The sequence below is a fragment of the Rattus norvegicus genome, chromosome 4 (genome assembly GCF_036323735.1).
Source record: "Rattus norvegicus strain BN/NHsdMcwi chromosome 4, GRCr8, whole genome shotgun sequence".
Taxonomy (NCBI): Eukaryota; Metazoa; Chordata; class Mammalia; order Rodentia; family Muridae; genus Rattus; species Rattus norvegicus.
This window is the reverse complement of record NC_086022.1, coordinates 29,654,183-29,678,331: the sequence shown is the minus strand read 5'-3', so window position 1 is coordinate 29,678,331 and position 24,149 is coordinate 29,654,183. Positions and strand designations below refer to the sequence as shown.

At 43.1% G+C, this 24,149-nt stretch overlaps 1 protein-coding gene across 4 annotated transcripts in view; it reads right to left on the bottom strand.

The window, feature by feature from the left end:
- Cdk14 (cyclin-dependent kinase 14) overlaps positions 1 to 24,149 on the bottom strand; it is a 594,415-nt gene that overhangs the window by 535,320 nt on the left and 34,946 nt on the right. Inside the window, exon 3 of one of the 4 annotated variants that reach the window (XR_010065656.1) lies at positions 20,184 to 20,281. The exons of the other annotated variants lie outside the window; for them this stretch is intronic. The gene's annotated coding sequence lies outside the window, so the exon portion shown is untranslated. Of the gene's footprint in view, positions 1 to 20,183; positions 20,282 to 24,149 lie in introns of those variants that run through there. 4 annotated transcript variants of the gene reach the window in all.

Genomic DNA, 24,149 nt, shown 5'->3' with positions numbered 1-24,149 from the left:
AGCCCATCAGTGGGGTCTAGACAGAATGGAAAGTAAAAATACAGGGTAGCTTGTACTCATGTACAAGACTCGGGCTTTTCAAGCCTTTTCCACTGCTGCCATCGCTCACAGACACTACAACCCAGATTCTTCTGTCTTCCTGTGAGGATCTATCCTTCAGCCTCTGACAGGGGCTACACACTCTGGACAAAACTTCCAGCTGTTTGGAGTGAGTAGTCACTCATTTCCCTATCTCTGTGGTCCGTAAATGTCGACTGTGGGGTATGCAGTGTCTGGTCCTATATGCCAATAACATGCCTATAACAGCCTTGTTGATATTCTATGTGCATCTTGGCTCTAGTCCTCACTCAAAAGGTTTCTCAGTATGAAATTCTAAGGTCAGTCCTCATCCTTTTCACAAGAATTTCATTTTTTTGGCTCCAAATTAATAAGTGCTTGTTTTTCATTATTAAAAATAAATTCAAAAGATTTATATACACAGGCACACATAAGCTTGTACAAATATATGACCATAATTGTCGGCGGCGGCGGCGTCATCTCCAGCATTACAGATTGTACCTCTCTTAGGGACTCAGATGGCTGTGTTCCTTCTGAACTACTGAAACATTCCCACAGTCCTCTGCTCCATTACAGGGTAATTTTCTTCATCCCATTCCTGCCTGACGTCATTGTTCGAATAACCAATAGGACAGGGTAAATCAAAATATCCAATGGATAGATTTTCTTCTCTCGTTGGCTAACTGTACTATAATTGGGGACAATATTCTTAGAGAGCTAAGTCTATCATATCTGTATTTTAATAAAATGATTTCTGGAAATACACAAGGAATACTTATTTTTAAAAGATTTATTTATTTATATGAGTACACTGTAGCTGTCTTCAGACACACCGGAAGAGGGCACCGGGTCCCATTACAGATGGTTGTGAGCCACCACGTGGTGGCTGGGAATGGAACTGAGGGCCTCTGGAAGAGCAGTCAGTGCTTTTTTTTTTTTTTTCTTTTTTTCGGAGCTGGGGACCGAACCCAGGGCCTTGTGCTTCCTAGGTAAGCGCTCTACCACTGAGCTAAATCCCCAGCCCCATAGTCAGTGCTCTTAACCGCTGAGCCATCTCTCCAGCCCCAAACTAAGGTTTTTTCTTTTTTCTTTTTTTTTTTTAATTCATATAGGTATACTGTAACTGTCTTCCGACACACCAGAAGAGGGCATCAGATCCCATTACAGATGGTTGTGAGTCACCATGTGGTTGCTGGGATATGAACTCATGACCTCTGGAAGAGCAGTCAGTGCTCTTTACCGCTGAGCCATCTCTCCAGCCTAAAGGATACTTTTTAAAGCAGCTTCACATTTCAGTCATTCCAACAACAAATGTCCATTAAAAAAAAACAAGGGGCTGGGGATTTAGCTCAGTGGTAGAGCGCTTGCCTAGGAAGCGCAAGGCCCTGGGTTCGGTCCCCAGCTCCGAAAAAAAGAACCAAAAAAAAAAAAAAAAAAAAAAAAACAGAAAAAAAGCTATTCTGCCTTAGAATTATAGACAGATCAGCAGACTCCCAGTCTAATCCAAGGCACAGGAAATGCTATAAACTAACAGAGATTTTTGCCCTGCTTTGAGCTCATAAATTTTCCCTCAGAGTTTTTGAGTATTTGTGCAAAAGTGCAGTTTGTTATTTCAACTGATTTCCAACCAGTAGCCCATTGAGTCCTGCTGTCTGTGTACAGGTGATGATGTCACTTACCTAGCCAGTCTACATGAGGATGCCACTTACCTAACCAGTCCACATGAGGATGTCACTTACCTAACCAGTCCATATGAGGATGTCACTTACCTAACCAGTCCACATGAGGATGTCACTTACCTAACCAGTCCACATGAGGATGTCACTTACCTAACCAGTCCACATGAGGATGTCACTTACCTAACCAGTCCATATGAGGATGTCACTTACCTAGTCAGTCCACATGAGGATGTCACTTACCTAACCAGTCCATATGAGGATGTCACTTACCTAGTCAGTCCACATGAGGATGTCACTTACCTAACCAGTCCATATGAGGATGTCACTTACCTAACCAGTCCACATGAGGATGTCACTTACCTAACCAGTCCACATGAGGATGTCACTTACCTAACCAGTCCACATAAGGATGTCACTTACCTAACCAGCCCATATGAGAATGTCACTTACCTAACCAGTCCATATAGTCAATGGAAGAAGAATTGCATACAGAAAGTTGTTGAAAAGTTTCCTAAAATGCCAATGTTTAACAGTGACTTCCAAAATCCCAGATTGTTGATTATTTAAGACACAAAGTTTAGCCAGAAATAATGTAGAAACACTCTTCAATGGTCCTTTCATGATTCTTCTCTTGAGTCTATAGTCTGATTTACCCTGATCTACTACTGAACAGGAGTCACCACAAGGAAAGAAGGCACAACCACACTTTCCATGATGAAAGCACCTCTGGCTAGGAAAGGGGCAAGGAGGCATAAACTATAATCCCAGTACTCCTTAGACAGAGGCGGGAGGATCACCGAATGTCTGAGGCCAGCATGACTGACACTGCAAGTCTCAGGATAGGCAAAGCTGCTTGAAACACAACTGTTACAGGGAGAAGGAAGCAAGCATGAGAGAGAGATCACACAACTGGCTCAGAGAGTCACATACAACCTAGTCTTAAAATATACACAAGCAAAATAAAACTGTAATCTCCCATGACCACTTACGTGTGTGTGTGTGTGTGTGTGTGTGTTTATAGCAGTAATTCTTTTTTTCCCTTTTACTAAAGTAGATTATTTTCTCACATATTCTATTCTGATTACAATTTCTCCTCCCTCTGTTCCTTTCAGTTCTTCTCCTACCTCCCCTTCCATTCAGATCCGTTCTCTTTCTGTCTCTCATTAGAAAAGAACAGGCTTCTAAGGGATAATAATAATAATAATAATAATAATAATAATAAATATATATACAATAAAAGAATAAACACAATAAAAGAAAAACTATCACATCAGAATCAGACAAGACAAATAAAAGAGAAAGAGCCCAAGGAAAGGCATAAGAAACAAAGACACACATGTTCACACACTCGGGAATCTCTTTTGTAAAGACACTAAGCTGAAAGCCGTGTGTGTGTGTGTGTGTGTGTGTGTGTGTGTGTGTGTGTGTATGTATGTGTGCATATGCAGAAACCCTGGTGCAGACCTGTGCAGTTCCTGAGCATGCTGCCTCAGTCTCTGAGTTCATACAAGCCTTGTTCATTTTGATTTAAAGACCCTTGCTTTCCTGGTGTCCTCCACACCCTCTGGCTCTTATGTTCTTTCTCCCTTCCCTTCTGCAGGGCTCCCTGAACTCTGAGAGGACCTCTGATGGAGACATCCCACTTAGGGCTGAGTGTTCAAAGGTCTCTCTTGCTCTTTGCGTAACGTCTGGCTGTGGGCCTCTGTACTCATTCCCACTGGCTGTAGGAGCAAGTTTCTCTGCTGCAGCAATTCTTACAGCCAAAAAAAACAAAGGATAACATATATCCATCGAGTAATAAGTGAACTAAAAATAGAATATGCATAAAGGAGCACTATTAAACTACCTAAAAGAATGAATGACTGATATATAAAATAGCAAGCATACGTGAACCTTCAAGTTATGATTCATGAGAAATACCTCATATACAAAACCTATTTAGTGAATGCTACGGTCTGAAGAAGAAAGTTTGTGACAGAGATTACATTTCAGTCTCATCTCTGTTTGGGTGGTAGTAGCAATGAGGCCTTTGGCAAGTAATTAAGTCATGAGGGTAGAAATTAATTAAATCGTAGGGGTGGCCTTAGCGCCTACACGAAGAGGACAGAAGATCAGAGCTTTGTTTCCCTCAGGTAACCCTAAGGAGTCCGGAGCACAGAGGCCTAGAATGGCGCCCTCACTGAACCTTCGCTAGGCTCATGTCCCCCATCCCAGACCTCCAGCCTTCAGAACTGTCATCACTAGGAAACGCTGCTCGTAAGACCCCAGGACGGAGTTGTTTTGCTACACCAGCCTGGAGAAGCCAAGGGAATATTTGATGTCACTGATGTGAATTCCAGGAACTCTTTAGAGACAACCAAAGGAGGAGTAGCCAGTGGAGAGAGGGGACGATGCAATCATGCCTGACGTTTCATTTTAGGATGATGAAAACGTTGAAAAACTGCAATGTGGTCCTAAGAAAGTATTAGAAAAGCACAAATTAAGGCTGGCTAACAAGGAATTCTGTCACTGCAGAGGAAAAAACCCACTAAACTAGCAAAACGAGAACAAGACATCCACTGCATCTACGGCCCTGGCCAAGCTACCCCTGTTCCACAGGCCCTGCTTTCCTTACAGTGTAAAGGGAGCTCACAGTGTTCATTCTCGTGGAAAAACGTAAATATCTGGCAAAATGCTTAGTTCGAAGTTAGGTGGACAATAAGTTCTCATTCTAAGCCACATGCAATGGCTCTCACCAGTAATCCCAGCACCTCATAAAGGCAGGAGGAGGGAGACATTCAAGCATATCCTCAGCTACACAGTGAAGTCGAAGCCAGTCAGAGATATAAAACACACTGACTAAAAACAACCAAAAAAGTAAACGTCTTTTACTTTAGTTGATAAGTCCAGCAGCCCATTAGTTAAAGCTTAAGACAAGCCTTGGGAAAGCAAATGGCTCCCTAGAGCTGGGCTCTTCCATGAAGCAGCCACTAGCTGCGTGCGGTTACCTAAATGAACCAAGATTAACAGTTCATTTCTTCAGTCCCAAAAGCCACCTTTCACATTGGGGAGAGCAAGAATTATACAAGGGGACGTCACTATTACACAGCACTGGTTCAGGAACTGTAGAATGATTCCTGACAGGGATCCTGGACATCTCTAGCACCATGGCTCTAGAGAAGTAAGATATTCAGATTAACTCATCTTCCTACCCACCCTTAGGTCCTTTGTTGTAGCTTAAGTTTCTAACATCCTCTACTGAGGGTTACGTAAGAAAATAAAGACATGAAGAAAAGATTGGGTTAACAAATTGCACTGAAAACACAGACACACACACACACACACACACACACACACACACACACACACACACACCGAAACAAGAACCAAAATTTGCAACCAAAGGCCTGATCATAGTTAATGATTTAGAGTGCTGAATAAGCTCTCTAGGCATGTAAAACTGTGATAATCTCTTCATTTCACCACCAAATGAAGTTATTAAAGAAGTGAGAAGCAGTCATCACTAACCGCCAAATGTTTGTGGCATCCATTCTTATCAATAAATCTCTTAGAAAACATTTTGAAACACCAGTTTCTGTGGCATGTCCTGGTTGGTGTCAGCAGGGGGCTTAAATATCCAAGAGCAACAAAATATTATTAACTTTTGCCAGTCATTGTCTACAAAATACTTTCCTCGCCCTTTCGAGTTTCACTCTAAGTGTAGAAAGGCTTCCTGATTGTGACTTGGAGAAAGAACAAGGAAGTAGAAAGTTGTTCCTCCCTCTCACTTTCTTTCTGTCACAGGGGCAACTGTGCTCACCGGATGTCCCTATGAACAGGGCGGGGACCAGCTCCAGAGACTCAGAGCCCTCACAAACTAAAATGAAAGAACTCATTGGCTTCATCCAGCAAGATCCCAGGCCACTGGGTGTGACATACTGAGCTTCAGATGCCAAAACAGTAAGGTCAGACTTATGAAGGAACATCGGACGATAATGTTATAACTCCCCCCATTGCAGCTCAAAAGCTTTCACAGTCCAGATGAATTAGCAATTTCCCCTGAAGGAAGCAAAGGGAGGCACGGGAAGAAAGGGGTAAGCATAAGGGTACATTTGGTCTGCCTTATTCCGCTGTCATAGACCAGTAATTGTGTCTGCAAAGTGGCAAAGCGCTTTCCCCTGAGAGCTGTAAAAGTTCTAAAATGATGGGCTAATCCGTGCTTACAAGATCCCCAAGCAGCACGAGGGGCTTGCCAGTCTCTAAAGTGATAGATAGATAGATAGATAGACAGACAGACAGACAGACAGACAGACAGATAGTTAGATAGATGATAGATGGATGGATAGATGGATGGATAGATAAGTGAAGCTGAAGCCGCCTCACTAGAGTTGAGCCCCTGCAAGTTAGGTTTTCAGCTGGGAATGCACGGGCTCTGTCTCACACCGAGAGCAGCGAACCAGAAGAGCTAACCGACCACAGGAGCTCCAAGGATCTTTCAACATGAGTCAACCTCTCTGAAGAAAGGCTGGCAGGGTCCCAGGACATCCAACCCCCTGGCAGGATTACTAATGGCCACAGGAAACCATGAAGAATGAGTGCCCCTTTGCCTACTCCCCAGCGAGCAAGAGCCACATTAGCGTCCCAGAGATGTGGCCGTCCTCCAGACATGCGTGTGAAATGTGCACGGTGCCTTTGCTCTGAAATAAAGCACTCACACAAGGTTATGAAACAGGTAAGAGGTCACACTGATTTATATCAGATAATCAGCATGTGCCTCGATTCTGATTCTCGGCTTACACATGAACATCTGATCAATAAATAACTTAAGCTTCAGAGTGGCTAGCTAGCAGTCGGCGTCTGCCCATGGCTTTGATCAGATCAACAAATCCCACTTACAGGATTAGAAATTGTACTACTCATCTGAAAATAAGTAGTTTGCCCCCAAAAATACATCCTTAGCTATATTTCCCTTCTAATAAAACATTGGAGCCTTAGTACTAGACTTGTCCAACCAAGCCATTATGACAGAATAAGAAATAAGTGCCAGAGAGACAGAAATTGATTCTCCTTTCCAAATCCCATCTCCATGTGAAGTCTGACAACCCAAGCCCATGCCCACACTCGGCCCTGTACAAGAATTCTGGTCGCCACTTCACTCCTGGCTGCTATGGAAGCTGTCAAGACATCAATGCATAAGGGAATAGATAAATGAACTGTGGAACACACATGCAGAAAAAAATCTTTTGGAGATTTTGTTTTTAAAAACTTAGTCTCCAAGCTGCAACAAGACATGGAGGGCCTTAATCGCTTCCTGCTGGGTGAAACAAGCCATTCTGACACCATTACACAGCATGAGAGTCCAGATGCATAAGTAACAGTCTAGAAAAGGTTTCAGGACAAGAGTGGGGGATAAGGCATAAATTACTTTCTAGGGCACTTAACTTATCCTGTTATCACTGCAATGGGAAACACGTGTGATGTATTTGTCAAAATACCGAACTGTGCGACACAAAGTAAGCCCTAAGGGAGACTCTAGGTGACAGCAATGAGCACATTGGTTTACCACCAACAAATGTACATTAAGACATTAATAGCACAGGAAGAGAGGCAGAAGGAGTGATTCCAAAAATGCTATACTTTCTTCTCTAAATTTCTACAAGCCTAAAAGTGCTCCAAAAGTTTAGCTCTAATAATTAAAAAAAAATCAAATGGATCATTAACCCAGGAGCACCAGTCAGGATTATTATTTTGTGGTTATCCCTTAAAGGTAAACGTTTCTATTGAAATGCAACCTGAAAGCCAATTTAGTTGCTTCATCTTAAGAGAATTAACACTCTCCTCGGTATTGTATCAATCTTAACAAGCAATAAGAACTTTTCAAAATTTTGGCCAAGTGGGAGTTAATATACGTGCTAGCCACAGCTCACAGAATGAGCTGACTGGGATGGAAGTAGGCTCACAGAATCAGGGAGCCTGTATGGGTCTCACCTAAGTCTTCTGCAAACATGTCATGGTTGTGTATTACAGTGTTCTTGTGGGCTCAGGGGCTGTCTCTAACTCTTCTGCCTGCCTTTGGACCTTCCACTTGGTTATGTCATCCAGGGTTGATGTCAGAATATATGCCCGGTCTTAGTGTAGTCTGTTATGCTGCATTTAGTTGATGTCCCTGGAAGGCCTGCTCTTTCATAAGGGGAGGTGAAGGGTGAGTGGATCAGGGGAGAGGAGAGGTGGTAGAGGGCACTGGGGAGTCGGGGAGGGAGGAGAAACTTCAGTCAGGATGTAATTAATATATGGGAGAAAAATAAAGAGGAAAAAGGTACAAAAAATATATACATGTTAGCAAAAGTGAGCAATTAATTTAGGAACTTCTATCTGCACTTTCCACTAAGTAATCTCTCTTTTTTTTGCATGTTTGTACTGTGAACATGCATATATTAACATAGATGTTGACATGAATTACACGTGTATAGATGAACAAGTATACAGCCCATGTGTTTCCAGATGTTCGTGTGTGTGTGTGTGTGTGTGTGTGTGTGTGTGTGTGTGACACACACATGTGGAAGCTAGAGGACGATACTGTGCTGTGTGTCTTCCTTAATTTTCTCCACCTTCTCCATTAGGGTAGAGTTTCTCGCTGAATGAACCTGGATCTCATCCATCCTGACTTGATCTCGCTAGACAGCTCTTCTTGCTGTTCCCTGTCTCTGCTTCCCAAACCAAGTGTTAGAAGTCGGTTGCCATGACCACTCATCTACATGGGCTCTGGGGATCTGAACTCTGGTTCTCATCCCTTCACTGCAAGCTCTTACCTGCTAAGATCTCCCCAGCCCTAGACTCTCTCTTTTTTAGTCACTTTGCTCCTTAAGTGCCGTACCAGCCTCCACTCTCATTACTATGAATCAACTATTAATGATGATAAGTTCACTGAGGTCAGGAACCATGTCTCATTTCTTATCTTCAATGTTGACCATACTTGGAAGAAATAAAAAAAGAATAGGGCGGCAGAAAGGAAGGAAAGTATTATAGTAACTTCTTGTTCTTCGGTCTTAGCGGGAAATGAGAGTGGGTCCTGCACCTTGACTACTAGCCAGCACAATGGAGCTGGCTCTGGAGGCATGGGTGTGGGTGAACCAGCCCGGAGAGCATGAGGACAGGAGAGCTGACCCTGCCTGCTACAAAAATCAGCATTGGGTGGTCCAGCCGGACCCTTTACGTGTGCTGGAGAGCTTTCCTAGTGGTCTGGACAAGAGAGAGCCAGCGGGCTAGCCAACACTCAGGCTCAGATCCAGGGCTGTGAGTTGGTCCAGCCCCAAATCTACATCATCTGCAAACAGTTGGGATGAATGAAAAGGCCGGTCCTACTGATACAAAGCTGCAGGATCCCCATGACACAGGGCAACAACAAGATAACCAGGAGGAGTCCTAATGAGGATCCTCTAGTAACGGTGTCGGTGTCGTGTCATGGAAGCAAGAGATCTTGAACCAGACCAATGACACATTGTAATGGGCATAAGATGTGTGGACAGAGGGGTGTACTGTGGGACATGCTGTGACACACTACAGCTTCCAGGATGAGATGTTTTCTGTGCTTTATTCTTGTTGTTGTTCTGGTGGTGGTAGTGGTGGTGATGGTGCGGGTGGTCAAGGAGGAGATGCTGTGTGTGTGTGTGTGTGTGTGTGTGTGTGTGTGTGTGTGTGTGTGTGTGTGTGTGTTATTTTTCGGGGAAGCTGCACAAGTAAAGGCCAGATATGAGAGGACAGGCTGATGAGGGGACTGAGGTACATGATGTGAAACTCACAAAGAATCAATAAAAAACTTAAAAAGAAGAGAAAAAAGTAAAGAAAGAAAACATAGGCAGGAAAGGTTACCACTAACAAACGGTTCTGAGAGGGTCAAAGAATGAGAGGATTCCTGAAGCCCAGGCAGGGAATAAGTGCTGAAGGAGAGAGCTGGGAGGGGGTGCTGCAGACAGACATGGAGTTATAGAGAAACAGGTGGGGCCTGACATAGAGGAGCAGGAGAAATAAACACCCAATGTCCTGTACTTGCCTCCAAGCTCTTGAATTCTTCTCACTGCTTAATGCTGGCTGCCAGATGTTGTGTCCAGGTGTTTTTGGTGAAATTCATATAGAGTAGCTACCCAGAGCTTAGAGCAGGATGGGAAAGACATCAGACCTTCTCAAAACACTCACAGAAACAAATGCAGCCACGGATAGGAAGCACCTACACTATAATCTTCAGACTGTGGCCAGTCCAAATCCTAACTTCTGTCACTCGGTCAGCGTATGTCTTAAATGAGTTCACGTCTTAGCCTCAGATTGATCACTTGTAAAATACAACTGACTGGAGATATAAATGTTAAATAAGAGGAAGAAGTGTTCGGAACCTGTGTCTAGGGAGCACCATTTCTTCCCAGCACGTATTTAAGCATAGTATCTACCACATTGGGTTCACTGGCTTTCACCCCTTCTCACTATTATATATTGTTCCTCTCTCCCTAGACAAACAGTAAGGACTTTCACAACAGACAAGAGCTGGGCCTTTCTACGGCCACGTTCCAAAATGCACCTCCCCGAAAAAGAGTTGTACAAACTGTGCAAAGAGATAAGTATGCAGTAATGGCACCCATAAGCCCTCTGGTAGACGTAGAAAGGCTGAGTCAATCTACTACCCTGAAGAACAGAAGTATCATTAACGGCCTCGCTGGCTGTTGCCTTGGGTCTATAATGCGCTCATCTGATCCATGAGTTGATATAATTATGCTTCCTCGTGCTATTATCCTTATGTAAAGCACAAGTTGTTCAGCAGATACACCTTCTCAGCAAGTGCTTCCAATTTTAATATACACAAGCCATCAATCATTCCAACTGGGGACAATAAGAAAGAGGCGGAATCGGGGTCTGCAAACAGAAATGGAAAATAAAGCAGATGGAGAGGCAGGAATAAGCGTCTCGGGTAAAATGAAGGAAGATGAGAGGAAGTGAGGCTGGGCCTGGAGTTGCCCTCTGGTGAGCTGGAGGCCACTGTGCAGTGCATGGAAGCTGCCCCAGCAGCAGACCCGCAGGCAGCCAGAGCTGGCATGTCTATGGTGAGGGAGACGACTCTTTTTTTTAAGCTCCCAGGTTAAATTCATTTCACAAAACTACCCAGCATCACAGAATACATGTATTTCTGGACCTATCAGAACAAGGAGACTTGAGACCTCCTGCAGGAGACCAGATCCATGAAATGAGGGCAGAGGTTTGGGAGCACTAAAATGTAGACAGGCACGCAACATCTGGACCAAGGACAAAGTGTATGAGTGCCTTCTTGGCCTAACTCTCGTGCCAAAGACTTACATATACAAAGACAAATCGACTGCAATCTCTCGCCTCTGCAACTGTCGGGGATGAGTTGTCTAGAAATCTTAATGCCTGCATTGGTGTGTGGGGAAGCAGAACCCTCACAAGAAGGGCATTTTTAAATGCTGAGATTTAATGGAGGACAATGGACACACAGGTGCAGGGACCAAAACATGAAAACGGGGCAAGAAGCAACTGCCAGGCCCAAGAAACTCAAAGGAAGATGTGTGAGATCTAGGTGTCCAGAGGGGGAACAAAACACAGAGTGTAACTGCTTTTCACACCCAGGGAGGGGATCAAGGCATCCCTGGTGCCCGAGAGCTCCTACCAGAGCTATGAGCTGAAGCAAACAGGAGCTGAAGAGAGTATTTTTGTCAGTTCACTGTGGTTCCCCTTCTTCTGCATCGGAGTCTTGCTGGGGTGCCACATTCTACTGGAAGTAGACAGAGATCCAGATGGCGGGGGAATCAGGAAAACATGACCTGCAGTGGCCCAGTCTTACACAGCAAAGTCTAAAGCGGCAGGTCTAAAGCTTAACCACAACGGGCCAGCCAGCACTGCGGGACATCCATATTTCCCTATTAGATTCCTGGCCTGACAACCCTTCAGTGCGGGCTTTCCAGGAACCTCAGCTACAAATTTGAAAACCAACAAATGCTATACATTTTTTGACTAAAACTAAGCCTCCATCTCCTCTCTCACGATGATAAATATATTTTCTATTATTTTGGGTCAGAAATTCCTTAGGATGGAGCATAAATCATTTTCTAATTGAGAACGCTGACAAATTCCAACTATTTCTTCCAATAAAGGAAAACTTTTAATAAATCTCTAGTTTTCAAAATCTGTTTAAACAGCCCTGCTCCTGCTGGAAGATCTGGAGTCCTCTGAGATAAAACAGTGAGCATTTTGTCGGGCAGGCGGGAGGGGTGTGAGGCTTTGCAGAAAGAGGGGACATTCTCCAGGGTCATCCTTTTCCTGGCACTTTCTAGGCATAGGAGTCCCCTTCCACCCTAAGCAGAGCCCATCTGTGAGACCAACAGGACACGGAACAAATGACAGTGCATGATTCCTAAGGTCACAGAGACATATGGTTCCCTTTGGGCTTTCTCTCTTGGATTACTCCCGCTGGAAGAAGCCACCACAATGGGATACTTGGACAGCCCTACAAAGACATCCATGTGGCAAGGAACTGGGCCTTCTGCCAACAGACAATGGGTTAGTCAGTGAGCAGACAGTCCTCGTGGCTCAGTCAAGCCTTCAGAGCACGACAGCTCAAACTGGTATCTTCTGGGGGACAGCAGAGCCAGAAACACGAGGCTGGGCACGCCCAAACTCCTGTCACACAAGCATTCTGGAGAGAAAAACTGTGCAGTGTTGCTTTAAGGAATTAAGTTTAGGGATAGCTTACCTACCATGTCTCAGGGCATAAACAATCTTTCAAAGGAGGCTGCTTGACTGATTGAGATTGATTAAACATACATCGGCCACCCTCTAGCCACAGTTGGACCTGAAAGAGTCCCCTAGCTCTGCTGATGTCATTTACTTAAAGAACCTGGCTTCTCCCACCCTCTCCATCTATCCAACTATTCTTTAACATACCTTGAAACTGCTACCAACTGAAGCCAATGGGAATTAAATGCTCACGGGATTTTAAGGCCCCTAATGCTCAACACATTCCACCAGATGATCAAAGATCAAGTCACACGAATCATTCCAACTGGAAGGTGGGGACAGATGATCTCTACAGCTCCCAAGAACAGCAGGAAGTGGTAAGACGTATGCCCAGGTGTCCTACACAGAAAAGCTGCGCACGCTTTCTCACCCAGTAGAAGCAAGCACTGGAAGTCTGGAGCTCACAGGGTGGAGAAGGCTTAAAACAAAGAAGGAAAGACGTTCAGAATCACTACTGCCCATGTGTCTGATGGGGAAACTTGACGTTTCAGAAAAGAAGAGAGAGAAAGTAAGGAAAATGGACATGGTGGGTAAGGGTATGAACTACCGCAGTAAGCAATTTCAGCAGCACACACAGGCGTGTGCCTATCACACCATGCCTTCCGTCAACGGCACACGTATGTACAACAGTGGCCCCATAGACTACACTGTGCAGTAGAGTCTCGGCCATCTGAGTGTGTACAACACACACAAGGTCACCCAACAGCACAGTACATTTCTTAGAACGAGATCCTATCAGTAAGAGAATCAGGACTTGCTTAGCATTTAAATGTCCACAGCCCACAAGACACAGTGTTTACAAATGTGGACAAAACTGTACACTCACCTGTACTTGTAAGGTCGGAGCTGGAGAGACCTCTCAACGGTTCAGAGCACTGGCTGCTCCTGTGGGACTCAAATCGGGTTCCCAGCCCCCACATGAGAACTAACAACCAACATAACTCCAATGTCTGGGGCTCCTCTGGTCTTGCTGGGTCCTGTACTCATGCGATCCACTTACGGTCAGGCAAAATACTCATATAAATGGTATAAAAATAAATGACCTTGTTTTCTTTGAAAGGCTAAGTGATGAATGTATTGCCTATGTGACTGTGACCATCTAAAGCGTCTTTCAAACAAACCATACTGTTAGGAAGAAAAGCAAGGGAAATCCCACAGCTATGAAAAAGAAGAAAGAAAGAAAGAAAGAAAGAAAGAAAGAAAGAAAGAAAGAAAGAAAGAGAAAAGAATAGAAAAGAAAAGAAAGGAAGAAAGGAAGAAATTAAAGATTAGAAAAATGGAAAGGAAGATAGGAAGGGACTTACAAACAAAAAACTAATGTATAAAAGCAATGTTTAAAATGCTGTTCATAGTCTCTTATAGGGATGAAGGTCTGTGGACCAAGAAACAGCAAGACATTTTTCATTATATGCTGCTATAAACTACATGTTTTAGTGTTTTAAAAGTAAAACAGAAAGGTCTAATAAAGAGACTAGAAGAGAAAAAAATAAAGGCTTATGTTACACCTACTCTTGAACTAATTGGCAATGTCATTCATCAGAGTAGCCAGAGTCTTAGCTTTGGGCTTAAGACACTCACGTGTACACTCAGGCATTAAACATCACCATTTGGAGGAAAAAAGTCGTTCACCGTCAGTGTGCCTCTCACTAATTAAGGACAAAGCACTTTCTCTTGCTGTCTCAACGTAAACTCAGCTACGGGAGGTGCCCATGGACTGCGCATCCTACAGCCAAAGCCTGGGGAATCGTGAGATAGGATGAAATGGCCTTTCTCTAGGTGTTTAGGGAGAATGGCAAGGGTCAAGATGTAAGAAGTCAGTTTTCACTTCACTATCTCTCTGCAGGATCCAGAAGTAGGATGCTATCAGAAAACAGGCTGCTCCCACCTCCCGCCTCCACCCATAAATGTCAGCAATGATTTTCTTCTCCACTGACCAAACCCTTTCTGAGACCGAGAAAGAGAGCACTTCCCAGAGCAGGGTGCTTTAAACCAGACTGGCAAGTGAGCGAGCGGCTGTTAATTACTCTCGGTGTGCCTGACATGGACCGGAGATTAAAGCAGGATTACAGCTTTAAAGGGAGAACATTCCTTTTCTCCTCTGCCCATGTTCAATGATGAACCTTAGTGTATTGAACTGGGCAAAAGGGGCAGCACTTTCACGTTCGACTGCCTATAAATAAATTGTAGCCGTCTAAAACATTCATTCTAAGTGCTTCCAAATACACGGTAGGTCTGCTTTAAAGGGGAAGGAAAATACCCAGTTTTCCTTACAAATAAAGGAAGACTTTCGAGTCTAGACAGAAAACACTCCAGATAACTTAGACACGCCTCTTCCACCTGCTCGAAACCACTTTCAAAAAAAAACAAAAAAAGAAAAAAAAACTCTACGATTAAAGGTGATACACATTTTTCAAGGTGTTTACGGGGAAATATTTTGTTAATAAAAAAAATATCAAAACAAGGTGTGCTTGTGTAATCACACATTATAAGCCAAGCATAAGTTAAAAGCATTTTCCACAGTTCAAACAACAGCAGTGCTCAAAAAGACTGAATACTTAATTATCAGGAAAAATGACAAAAATCCAAAAGACACACACTGGTCTTCCAACTGTAAGTGTGTGTGTGTGTGTGTGTGTGTGTGTGTGTGTGTGTGTGTGTGTGTGCATTTGAACAAACACATATAACCCATAACCTACACGTGTCTGCTCTATAAGATGCAGAATACTACTCTTTTTGCTTGCAAAATGCCAACAAGATTCATATTCAAAGCTCCCTAAGACCAGAGGTTACCTTTTAAAAAAAATTATATAAATAAAACCAGCGCTGACCCTTTGCCACACAGCAGCACACACACATGCACACACATTTCTTTATCCATTTCTCCTCTCAGTCATGGCCACCACAACCCTAGAAGATTCTTATGATCATTATCAAACAAACCTGCAAAACTCGAGACCCCCATGTGGAAGATCTCCATCTGAGAGTGCTGCAGATTGAGGACAAGGGCAAGCAAAGAAAGGCTATCAGGAAAGTATCAGTGAAGCCCATAACATTATAAACACTAATAATTTCTTTATGGTCTATATTGGGAACAAGTCATCATGGCCCACTATGAGCAAGATTAAAGTTAGATGTAAAGTAACTAAAAGAAGCAATGGAAGAGCGGGCTAAATGAAACCATCTAACTCTAAAGATGAGAAACATGAAGGAGGAAGGGAGGGAGGGAGGGAGGGAGGGAGGAAGGAAGGAAGGAAGGAAGGAAGGAAGGAAGGAAGGAAGGAAGGAAGGAAGATATTACTCTTATATGCCCATAGGATGCAAAAATCAGATGCTCTCAAACGCAAGGCCACATAAGATGCCAAGGCCAGGTTAAGAGCATCACAAGAACAAGCGGTTTCCAGAAGCTTCAGTTTTATGTGGGTTTGCTCCCATCATTAAAAGTAAATAAGTAAAATCTCAGTGTGCTACTAATTCTTAAGACTATTCAGACAAGGAAGCTAACCATATCATGGCGAAATAACAAAACAAATGACCAGCATTTAAACCATGAAAATGCACAAAGTGATCACAGAGAGGAACAAAAAAGGGCATCACCCCCTGCCTCCTCAATGAGATGTTATATAAACACATTTAAACTGCACTAAATAAAAGTATGTAAGACCACAAAACCATGGCTCATGCTTTGGGGTTTAGCTGACACAATGCGTGTCATTTGGGCTTTTTATAAACACTTCATTTTAAAGATAAAACCATTACATGACTTCTTTGAGCAGTTTGAGATATAACTTGAATACCATGTACCATACCCACTTGAGTACACAATTCAAGGAGTTTAACGGTATCTACAGAGTTGTACAAATACCAACAGTCAGCTGTAGAACATACTGATTACCTGAAAAAGTAAATGTATGTGCGTGTTCTAGCCATTAACACACCTTCGCTCCCGCATCACAGATTCCCCATCAACCATAAGAGACCTTTAGTCTACTTGCTACCTCTACACGTTGACCTATTTTAGACAATTTTCATAAGTGGACCCAGATGACATGGGGTTGTCTTCCGCTGTCTGCCTTCATTTAGCATAATAGCATCGAAGTCCATTTGTTTGAGCAACAGTCCTTCACTTGTGTTATGAATGAGTAACACTGCATCATAAAGACACACCATTTGGGCTGGAGAGATGGCTCAGCGGTTAAGAGCACCCGACTGCTCTTCCAGAGGTCATGAGTTCAATTCCCAGCAACCACATGGTGGCTCACAACCATCTGTAAAGAGATCCGATGCCCTCTTCTGGTGTATCTGAAGACAGCTACAGTGTACTTATATATAATAAATAAATAAATCTTTAAAAAAAAAAAGACACACCATTCACCCATGGATCACCGAAGGACATTTGGATTGCCCCCGCTACCATGAACAATGTTGCTGTGAACACTGGTGGAGAAGTTTTGTGTTCATGTTAAGTTTTCATTTCTCCTGATTACATATCAGGGGTGTACATATCATGTTGTAATTCTGTGGTCACCAATTCGAGGAACTACTGGCTGTTTCTACAAAGCAGTGGAATGTTTCTCCATCCCAGGGTGTGAGGGTCCCAATCCTTGGCACATATACCAGCACTTGGAATTTCCCGTCATCCAAGTACCACTTGAGTTAGCCCTGCATCCCACACAGACTACTGTGCTCTAGTACCTTTCTGTATATTGGCTGGTCATCCATACGTCTTCTTTATAAAGTTTTAATAAAAACTATTAAGAAGTCTTTAAAATTTTAACTGGGTTACCTTTTATATCTGAGTTGTAGCTTTTGATTATTTATTCTGTATAAGGACATCTTAACAAATGAGTAATTTATAAGATCCTTTCCCATTTTATTGCCTGTTCTGTCACTTCCTTAATGCATTCTGGTATATATCCATAGAACTCTGCATATCATGGGGACTTCATCCCCACTGTATGTCATGTGAAATATAAGATAAAAATTATGTCACACAATTCTGTCTTGAAATCACATTTCTTTTCACTCTCATGGGAAAAATTTATGCTTGTAACTGTTTTACTGAATTATACTCTGTGGACTGATGTCACAGGTGAGGCAGGTACAAGACAGAAGGAGGCCTGTCATTGGACGAGAAGGAAGGATGGCGGGGAAAAAAGTTTGAAGGAAGAGGAGGAGACTGGAACAGAGAGGAGGAAGAGAGAGAGGGAGAGAGTGAGAAGCCATGTCAGGTGACGTTAAGATTCCGCTCTGTGTATTTACAGGTTGTTATTAATGTTCTTAAGGGATGGATGGTACCGGGATTTGTATGTTTAGGTGGGCAATTATATCTTATCAATTGGATCTAAGGTTATTGTGTTGTGTGTTCTTTCATGTGTAGATTTAAGTGTAATGGAGTGTGGAGCGGCTGGTCTGGGCCGCCACGGAATTGGAATGTGTGCTTCTGGCAAGATATCCAGCAGATATCTCGGGGCACTGTGGTGCCAGACCTACTGGGAATAAAAGACACCCATACTTTTTTTATTTTTTATATTTTTACAACAACATCTTTTTTTTTCTACTTCAGTTTTGAGTTTTTAAACTTTTACTTAGTGTGTGTGTGTGTGTGTGTGTGTGTGTGTGTGTGTGTGTGTGTGTAGTTTCAGGTGATTATGAGTCATGTTCTATGGGTACTAGAACTGAACGTACCCCTCTGCTAGAGCAGCAAATATTCTTAACCACTAAGTCATCTCTCCAGCCTCAAACTTTAAGGTTTTTAAATGCTTTTGATTTCCTGGGACCATAAATAAATTTTTAATACTTAATACTTAACCCTAATATTAAATACTGTTTTATTCAGTTAATCTACTTATTAGTAAGACACAGTCATGTGATATAGTAAAATGAATGGGGTAAGGAGTGCCTAAGGGACCTAAAGATGTGCCTGAGATCAAAACTATGGACTGGCATTTTAATGAGCTCTGAAACCCTGCATCATCGTAAGAGCTTGGGAAATGGCTCAGTCAGTAAAGTGCTTGTCATGCAAGCAAGAGAACCCAAGTTCAGATCCCCATGACCCTCACAAAAAGCCAGGAGTGCTGCAAGTGTTTGTAGTCACAGTGCTAGAGACACAGAGACAAGAAGATTGCAGGTATTCACAGGTTAATCAGTCTACCCAAATGAGGGAACCTCAGGTTTGATGACATACCCTGTCTCAAAAAACTAAGGTGGAGAACTACTGTGCCATGAGCATGTATAAACACACACACACACACACACACACACACACACACACACACACACACACAAATGCCATAATAAGATTATTAAGAAGGAGGCTGGGAGATGGCTTATCAGTTAAGAGTACTAGCTAGTTGCTCTACCTAAGGACCCAGGTTCAATTCCTAGCACCACGCTAACTCAAACCGTCTACAACTCCAGTCCCGGGGGATCTGATGCCCTCTTCTGGCCTCCATCGTATTATATACACATGGTGCACATACATAAATACATACATACATACATATATGCACACATACATACAAGCACTCATACACATAAAATAATAAAGTAGAAGAAAAGATTACTGGTGGAGAATAATGTCTCAGATTTTTTGTTTTTTCAGTGTAAAATAGGACAGGGGTATAGCAAAAGACAGGGTGGGAAAGAACTACCTACATGGTGTCCAGAACGTGGGCACAGCATACATATTATCACACAACTCGATTTTAAGGAAGAGGAGAACAGAAGTTGACAGCCTAGCAATCAACTCTCTTATATCCATCAAGCAGGCTCAGCCCTTGGAGGGTCTTCCTCCACACTATCCCTCTCTGGATGAGAGCTGCTTTCAGGGCCTCAGAGGTGGCTTTACAGTAAAGACTACAGGTGGTTAGTAAAGCTACTAATGTATCAGACGGTCTCTCTTCGCTAACACGTCACGACAGACAGGACAGAAATGGTAACATACCAAGACAGAAACTGAACTCCCCCTAATACATCACAATAAAATAACACAGCGACCAAGCAGGAAAAACGTGCTCAACAGTTAGTGAGAAGAGTTCCAAGGGACCATCAATTGTGTGTCACTTTTATTTCCCACCCTGGAAGTCTGATGGGTCCATGTGCTTCCCTAGACAGCGATAACCAAAGAAGCCTAAAATAGCTACTTTTCAAATCAGACCCAAGCGTGACAGGAGCTTACGACTGGATTAATATTGCTTACAGTCATCTAGATGTCACTTTGACAAACTAAATGTTTGTCGTGATGACATCTCCCCCTAGGCATATGGCACTTCCATTAACTCCAGCATTATCTCAGCAGCAGAAAAGGATGCTTCATTGTCTCCAGAATATTCATAATTTACAAGCCAACTCTTTGGCCATGATTGATCATTTCTCATAACATTGAGGGGCAAGATCCCTACCCAAATGATATCCAGTGTAGAGGCCTTCTGGAATTGCTATTAATTTCAAAGAACAAAGAGTTCTCTTTGAGCCAAACACCCAGTAGCCATGACTCACATGTTAAATGAAAGTATTACCATATAAAGTATAACATAAAACAGAGACTGGGCGAGATTTTATAATACTGGGAAATGCAGAGAAATAACACTAAATAGTAGAGTAATAGAATGATATTGACAATTTCGTCTGCTCAGTATTTATTAAAAACTTGCCTTTCTGAGCACAGCTCACCTGGCAAGTGATGACCCTTGTTGCATGGGTCCTCGTGAAACACTGGCACGGCTGTTCACACAGTGACTTGTTACCTTGTCAGTAGGATCGTAGATAGCCTAGCAAAGAGAAGCCAAATGAGCGGTCTGAAGAACTACACTGAATATATGCTTAGCCTTCAGCAAAACGTGAGACGCTCCTCCATCTTTTCCTGCATGTTTTGTTTTATTCTTTGAGACTGGGTCTCTCCATGTAAGTCTTGGAGCTCAGTATACAGACCAGACTGTCTTCCATCTTTTGGGGGGAAAAAAACATGTAATCTACAGAGACAGTGTCTAAGCAGAAGGAGAAAAACAATAAAATGCATAACCTGTAAAAAAATGAAATGTAAAAAAAAAGGAAGTGATTTGTATTGACTTTAGCGATTGTACCTACGTATCCATACATATCTGTCTAGAGATGTAGATGCTTGGGCATAACCTCATGAAGTGATTTAATGTGAGATAAGTTCTATCAAAGTAGATTCGCCTCAATTTTTTTAGCACTTCTTACAGATTAATTAGAAAGACGGCCTAAACACAAATAAATACATACTAATGGCCACCGTACCTCCTACAGCTATGCGTCAGCGCAGTTCACGTAACACAAGACTACAAATGGTTCTATGGTTTCCATTGGATCTGCCTCGATGAAAGAAATATCTTTAGATCCTGAGATCTAGCCAGAATACAGCAAATACAGAGGCGAGTGCCAGCAGCAAACCACTGAACTGAGAATGGGACCCCCGTTGAAGGAATCAGAGAAAGAACTGGAAGAGCTTGAAGGGGCTCGAGACCCCATATGAACAACAATGCCAAGCAACCAGAGCTTCCAGGGACTAAGCCACTACCTAAAGACTATACATGGACTGACCCTGGACTCTGACCTCATAGGTAGCAATGAATAGCCTAGTAAGAGCACCAGTGGAAGGGGAAGCCCTGGGTCCTGCTAAGACTGAACCCCCAGTGAACGTGATTGTTGGGGGGAGGGTGGTAATAGGGGGGAGGATGAGGAGGGGAAGCCCATATAGAAGGGAAGGGGGATGGGTTAGGGGGATGTTGGCCCGGAAACACAGAAGGGGAATAACAATCGAAATGTAAATAAAAAATACTCAAGTTAATAAAGATGATAAAAAAAAGCAATTAAATGGATAGATGTCTTTCAAATTGAACAAACTTTCCAATGCTTAAAATAGTAAATCTATTTAAAAAAAAAAAAGAAATGCCTTTAGAAAGTGACCTACGCAAAAGAACATTTGAAGTGCTCAGCAGTCACGTCCCTAAACTATCCAGTGTAAAACCGGGATCACGGAGACACACACACACACACACACACACACACACACACACACACACAGTGTTTGTACTGGATCTGGTCAATCAGGGATGAGCTTTTCATTAGCTGAACCTCAAACAGGAGTAAGTTTTTTTAAAAAACACAGACAGTTGAGTTCTCATTTGTTTGTGTATTCTGTACATTACAAAATGTCACCCCTCCCACCAAGAACTAGAACTATACTCGTTGCGACAACCCCACCCTTCCAAAACACAGTACTACTACCACAGAAAAGGCCACCCTGAATGTCTGGAGGGACTAAGAATCTACGGATATCAGGACCTAGCTCACAAAACCCGGAACAAAGTGATGATGACGACAGCAATGACGACAACGGCAACGATCGATAATGATGGACCCCAGTGCTAGTGACAAAAGTGGCAATTGAGCAGCAACTCAGGTGCCTAACTGTATCAATACAAAATACAAAATGTTAGGAACAACTAGGAAGAAAGTTACAGGGAAATTAGAAGGTAGGATGACATCTGACTTTACAAGTTGGCAACGGCAGTGTACATTTTATTCTATTAATGTAGAGATAGGAAGTGTCGTTAGCCTTCGAACTGCTATGAAAGGTCATTTTAAAAATAATAACTACCATTTACAATAACCATGGTAACAAGGCAGGGAAGAAATTATCTCTGAATTTTAAAAAGATATAAAACGAGTTCGGCCTGGAGGAAAATCTCACTACATTATTCTTACTTGACTCTTTTTTTTTTTTTTTTTTTTGTAGCAAGTTGACGGAAACCAATGTGGGCCTAGAGTTTTGTTACCATGGCACCTGTGTGGACTGAGCACCAGGATGGCATCCCCTGCGAGTTTGTGAGAAATGAAAAAGCTGAGCCCCCATCTCAGACCTCACTGAGAGTCACGTTCACATAAAGCCTGAGATGCACTGTCCAGAAGAGAGAGAACATGGGAATCCCCAATGGCTGAAATTCCCCCACAACTGTGTACCCAGAAATCTCAGTAACGACCTTCAGCAACATTCATCACTTTCCGAAGGAGGTGATTGAAGGGACCTGGAAAAATCACGGTATAATTCAAAACATGAGACGGCGAGCTGGCATCCAAACCCAGCCCTGTCTCACTTAACTACACGACTTGAAAAATAGCTGGGTAGAAATATAAAACCAAGTGCCGATCACAAACAAAAACCAATGCACAGTTTCCAACAGACTTCAGGGCTTCCAAGTGAGCAAGTGCAGCAGGAAGCGCGCTGAGTGTTGGCTCTGGCCCTTCCTGCCAACCTCGCTATAGACAGCCAAGGCCAGCCTACCTCAGGGGCCCCCACACAGGCTATACAGAAGTCCTACACAGGGACTCCGTGACTCTATTGGGAACACTTTGAGGGGAGAGAAACTGCCAATGTACCAAAAGTTACAGCCTGGATTGATGTGGACCAGTTGGTAGCCACTAGCCACCTGCACGGTTGTAAGAACCAAATAGACAAGTAAGTTTTAGAAAACAGAAATGAAACAAGAAAACGTTCAAAAATAATTCCTACATTCATTATATGCCCTGATTATCCTACTTCCGATATTTAGAGTTAGGAACAGACACCGCTAAGCACATTGCTCTGACACGGGCATGGACATGACCTCAAGGCTGATCACAACCATTGGGGGTGAAGGAAAGATCCAATTATGTCTCTTTATTTTAAAATTAGACTCATAGGAAAAAAAATGTCACTTACATTATACTTCTAGTTGACAGTGACGGCCTGGAAGCGCATTAGAATTATCTCAACACTTATTTTAATAAGTGCTAAGTGACACAGCCTTTGAGAAACACTGGGCGGGGGACGGGGAGGAGTCCCTAAATCCCTTAATTCATTCCCAAAGGAGAAAGAAAGCCTTTAGTAAAAAATAATTCCAAGAGAGGGGCTGACAAGGCCCAAGTGCACTCAGAGGGATGCCCAGTTCTCTCACAGTCTAGGAATGTAGGCGTGGAAAAGATAAACAAATTCCACCCCGGACAATAGCCAATCACTTCCCGTCCTTTCAGCGGATACACTTTCCCACCTCAGAGTACAATAAGAAAGTTAACAAGGCAGGCTCAGGACCTGGGAGCAGCTCCAGGTGGGAAACACAGTCAGAAATCAAAAATCAGTCGTATCCATTTGTACAACTGGGATGGTGGCTTAAAAGTAACTCACAGGGTTCGGTGGCACACTCCCCACCCCCCAACCCCCCAAAAAGGCTTTCCTAAAAGTGAAAAGTAGAGTCAAGAACCATGCTTTGACAGTAAGGCTTCTGCGCGTACCAGATTTAAAGCAGGCACTCCCAACGTTTAGAAAGTGCTGGCTCTTAGTCAGTTTGGAAGGCTTCACTCAGAAGCCAGTAAAAGGAGCTGGAGTCATCTTCCAGACCGGGCAGATTCCTCTCATTCCTGGCCTGGGAACAATTCTGTCACTCAGGAAATCTGGACCGGCGCCAATACACGGTTTCAGCAGCCTGCTGGGGGATGGGTGAAGAGAGGGGGAAATGTCTGGGCAGCTGGCTTTTGTCAGAAAGCCCTCTCTCTTAAAGAGGCTTGTAATGAATGTCCCAGACGTAAGACAGTGTGGGGAGTGATTAATAGGGCAAAAATACCAAGGTGTCAAAGGCT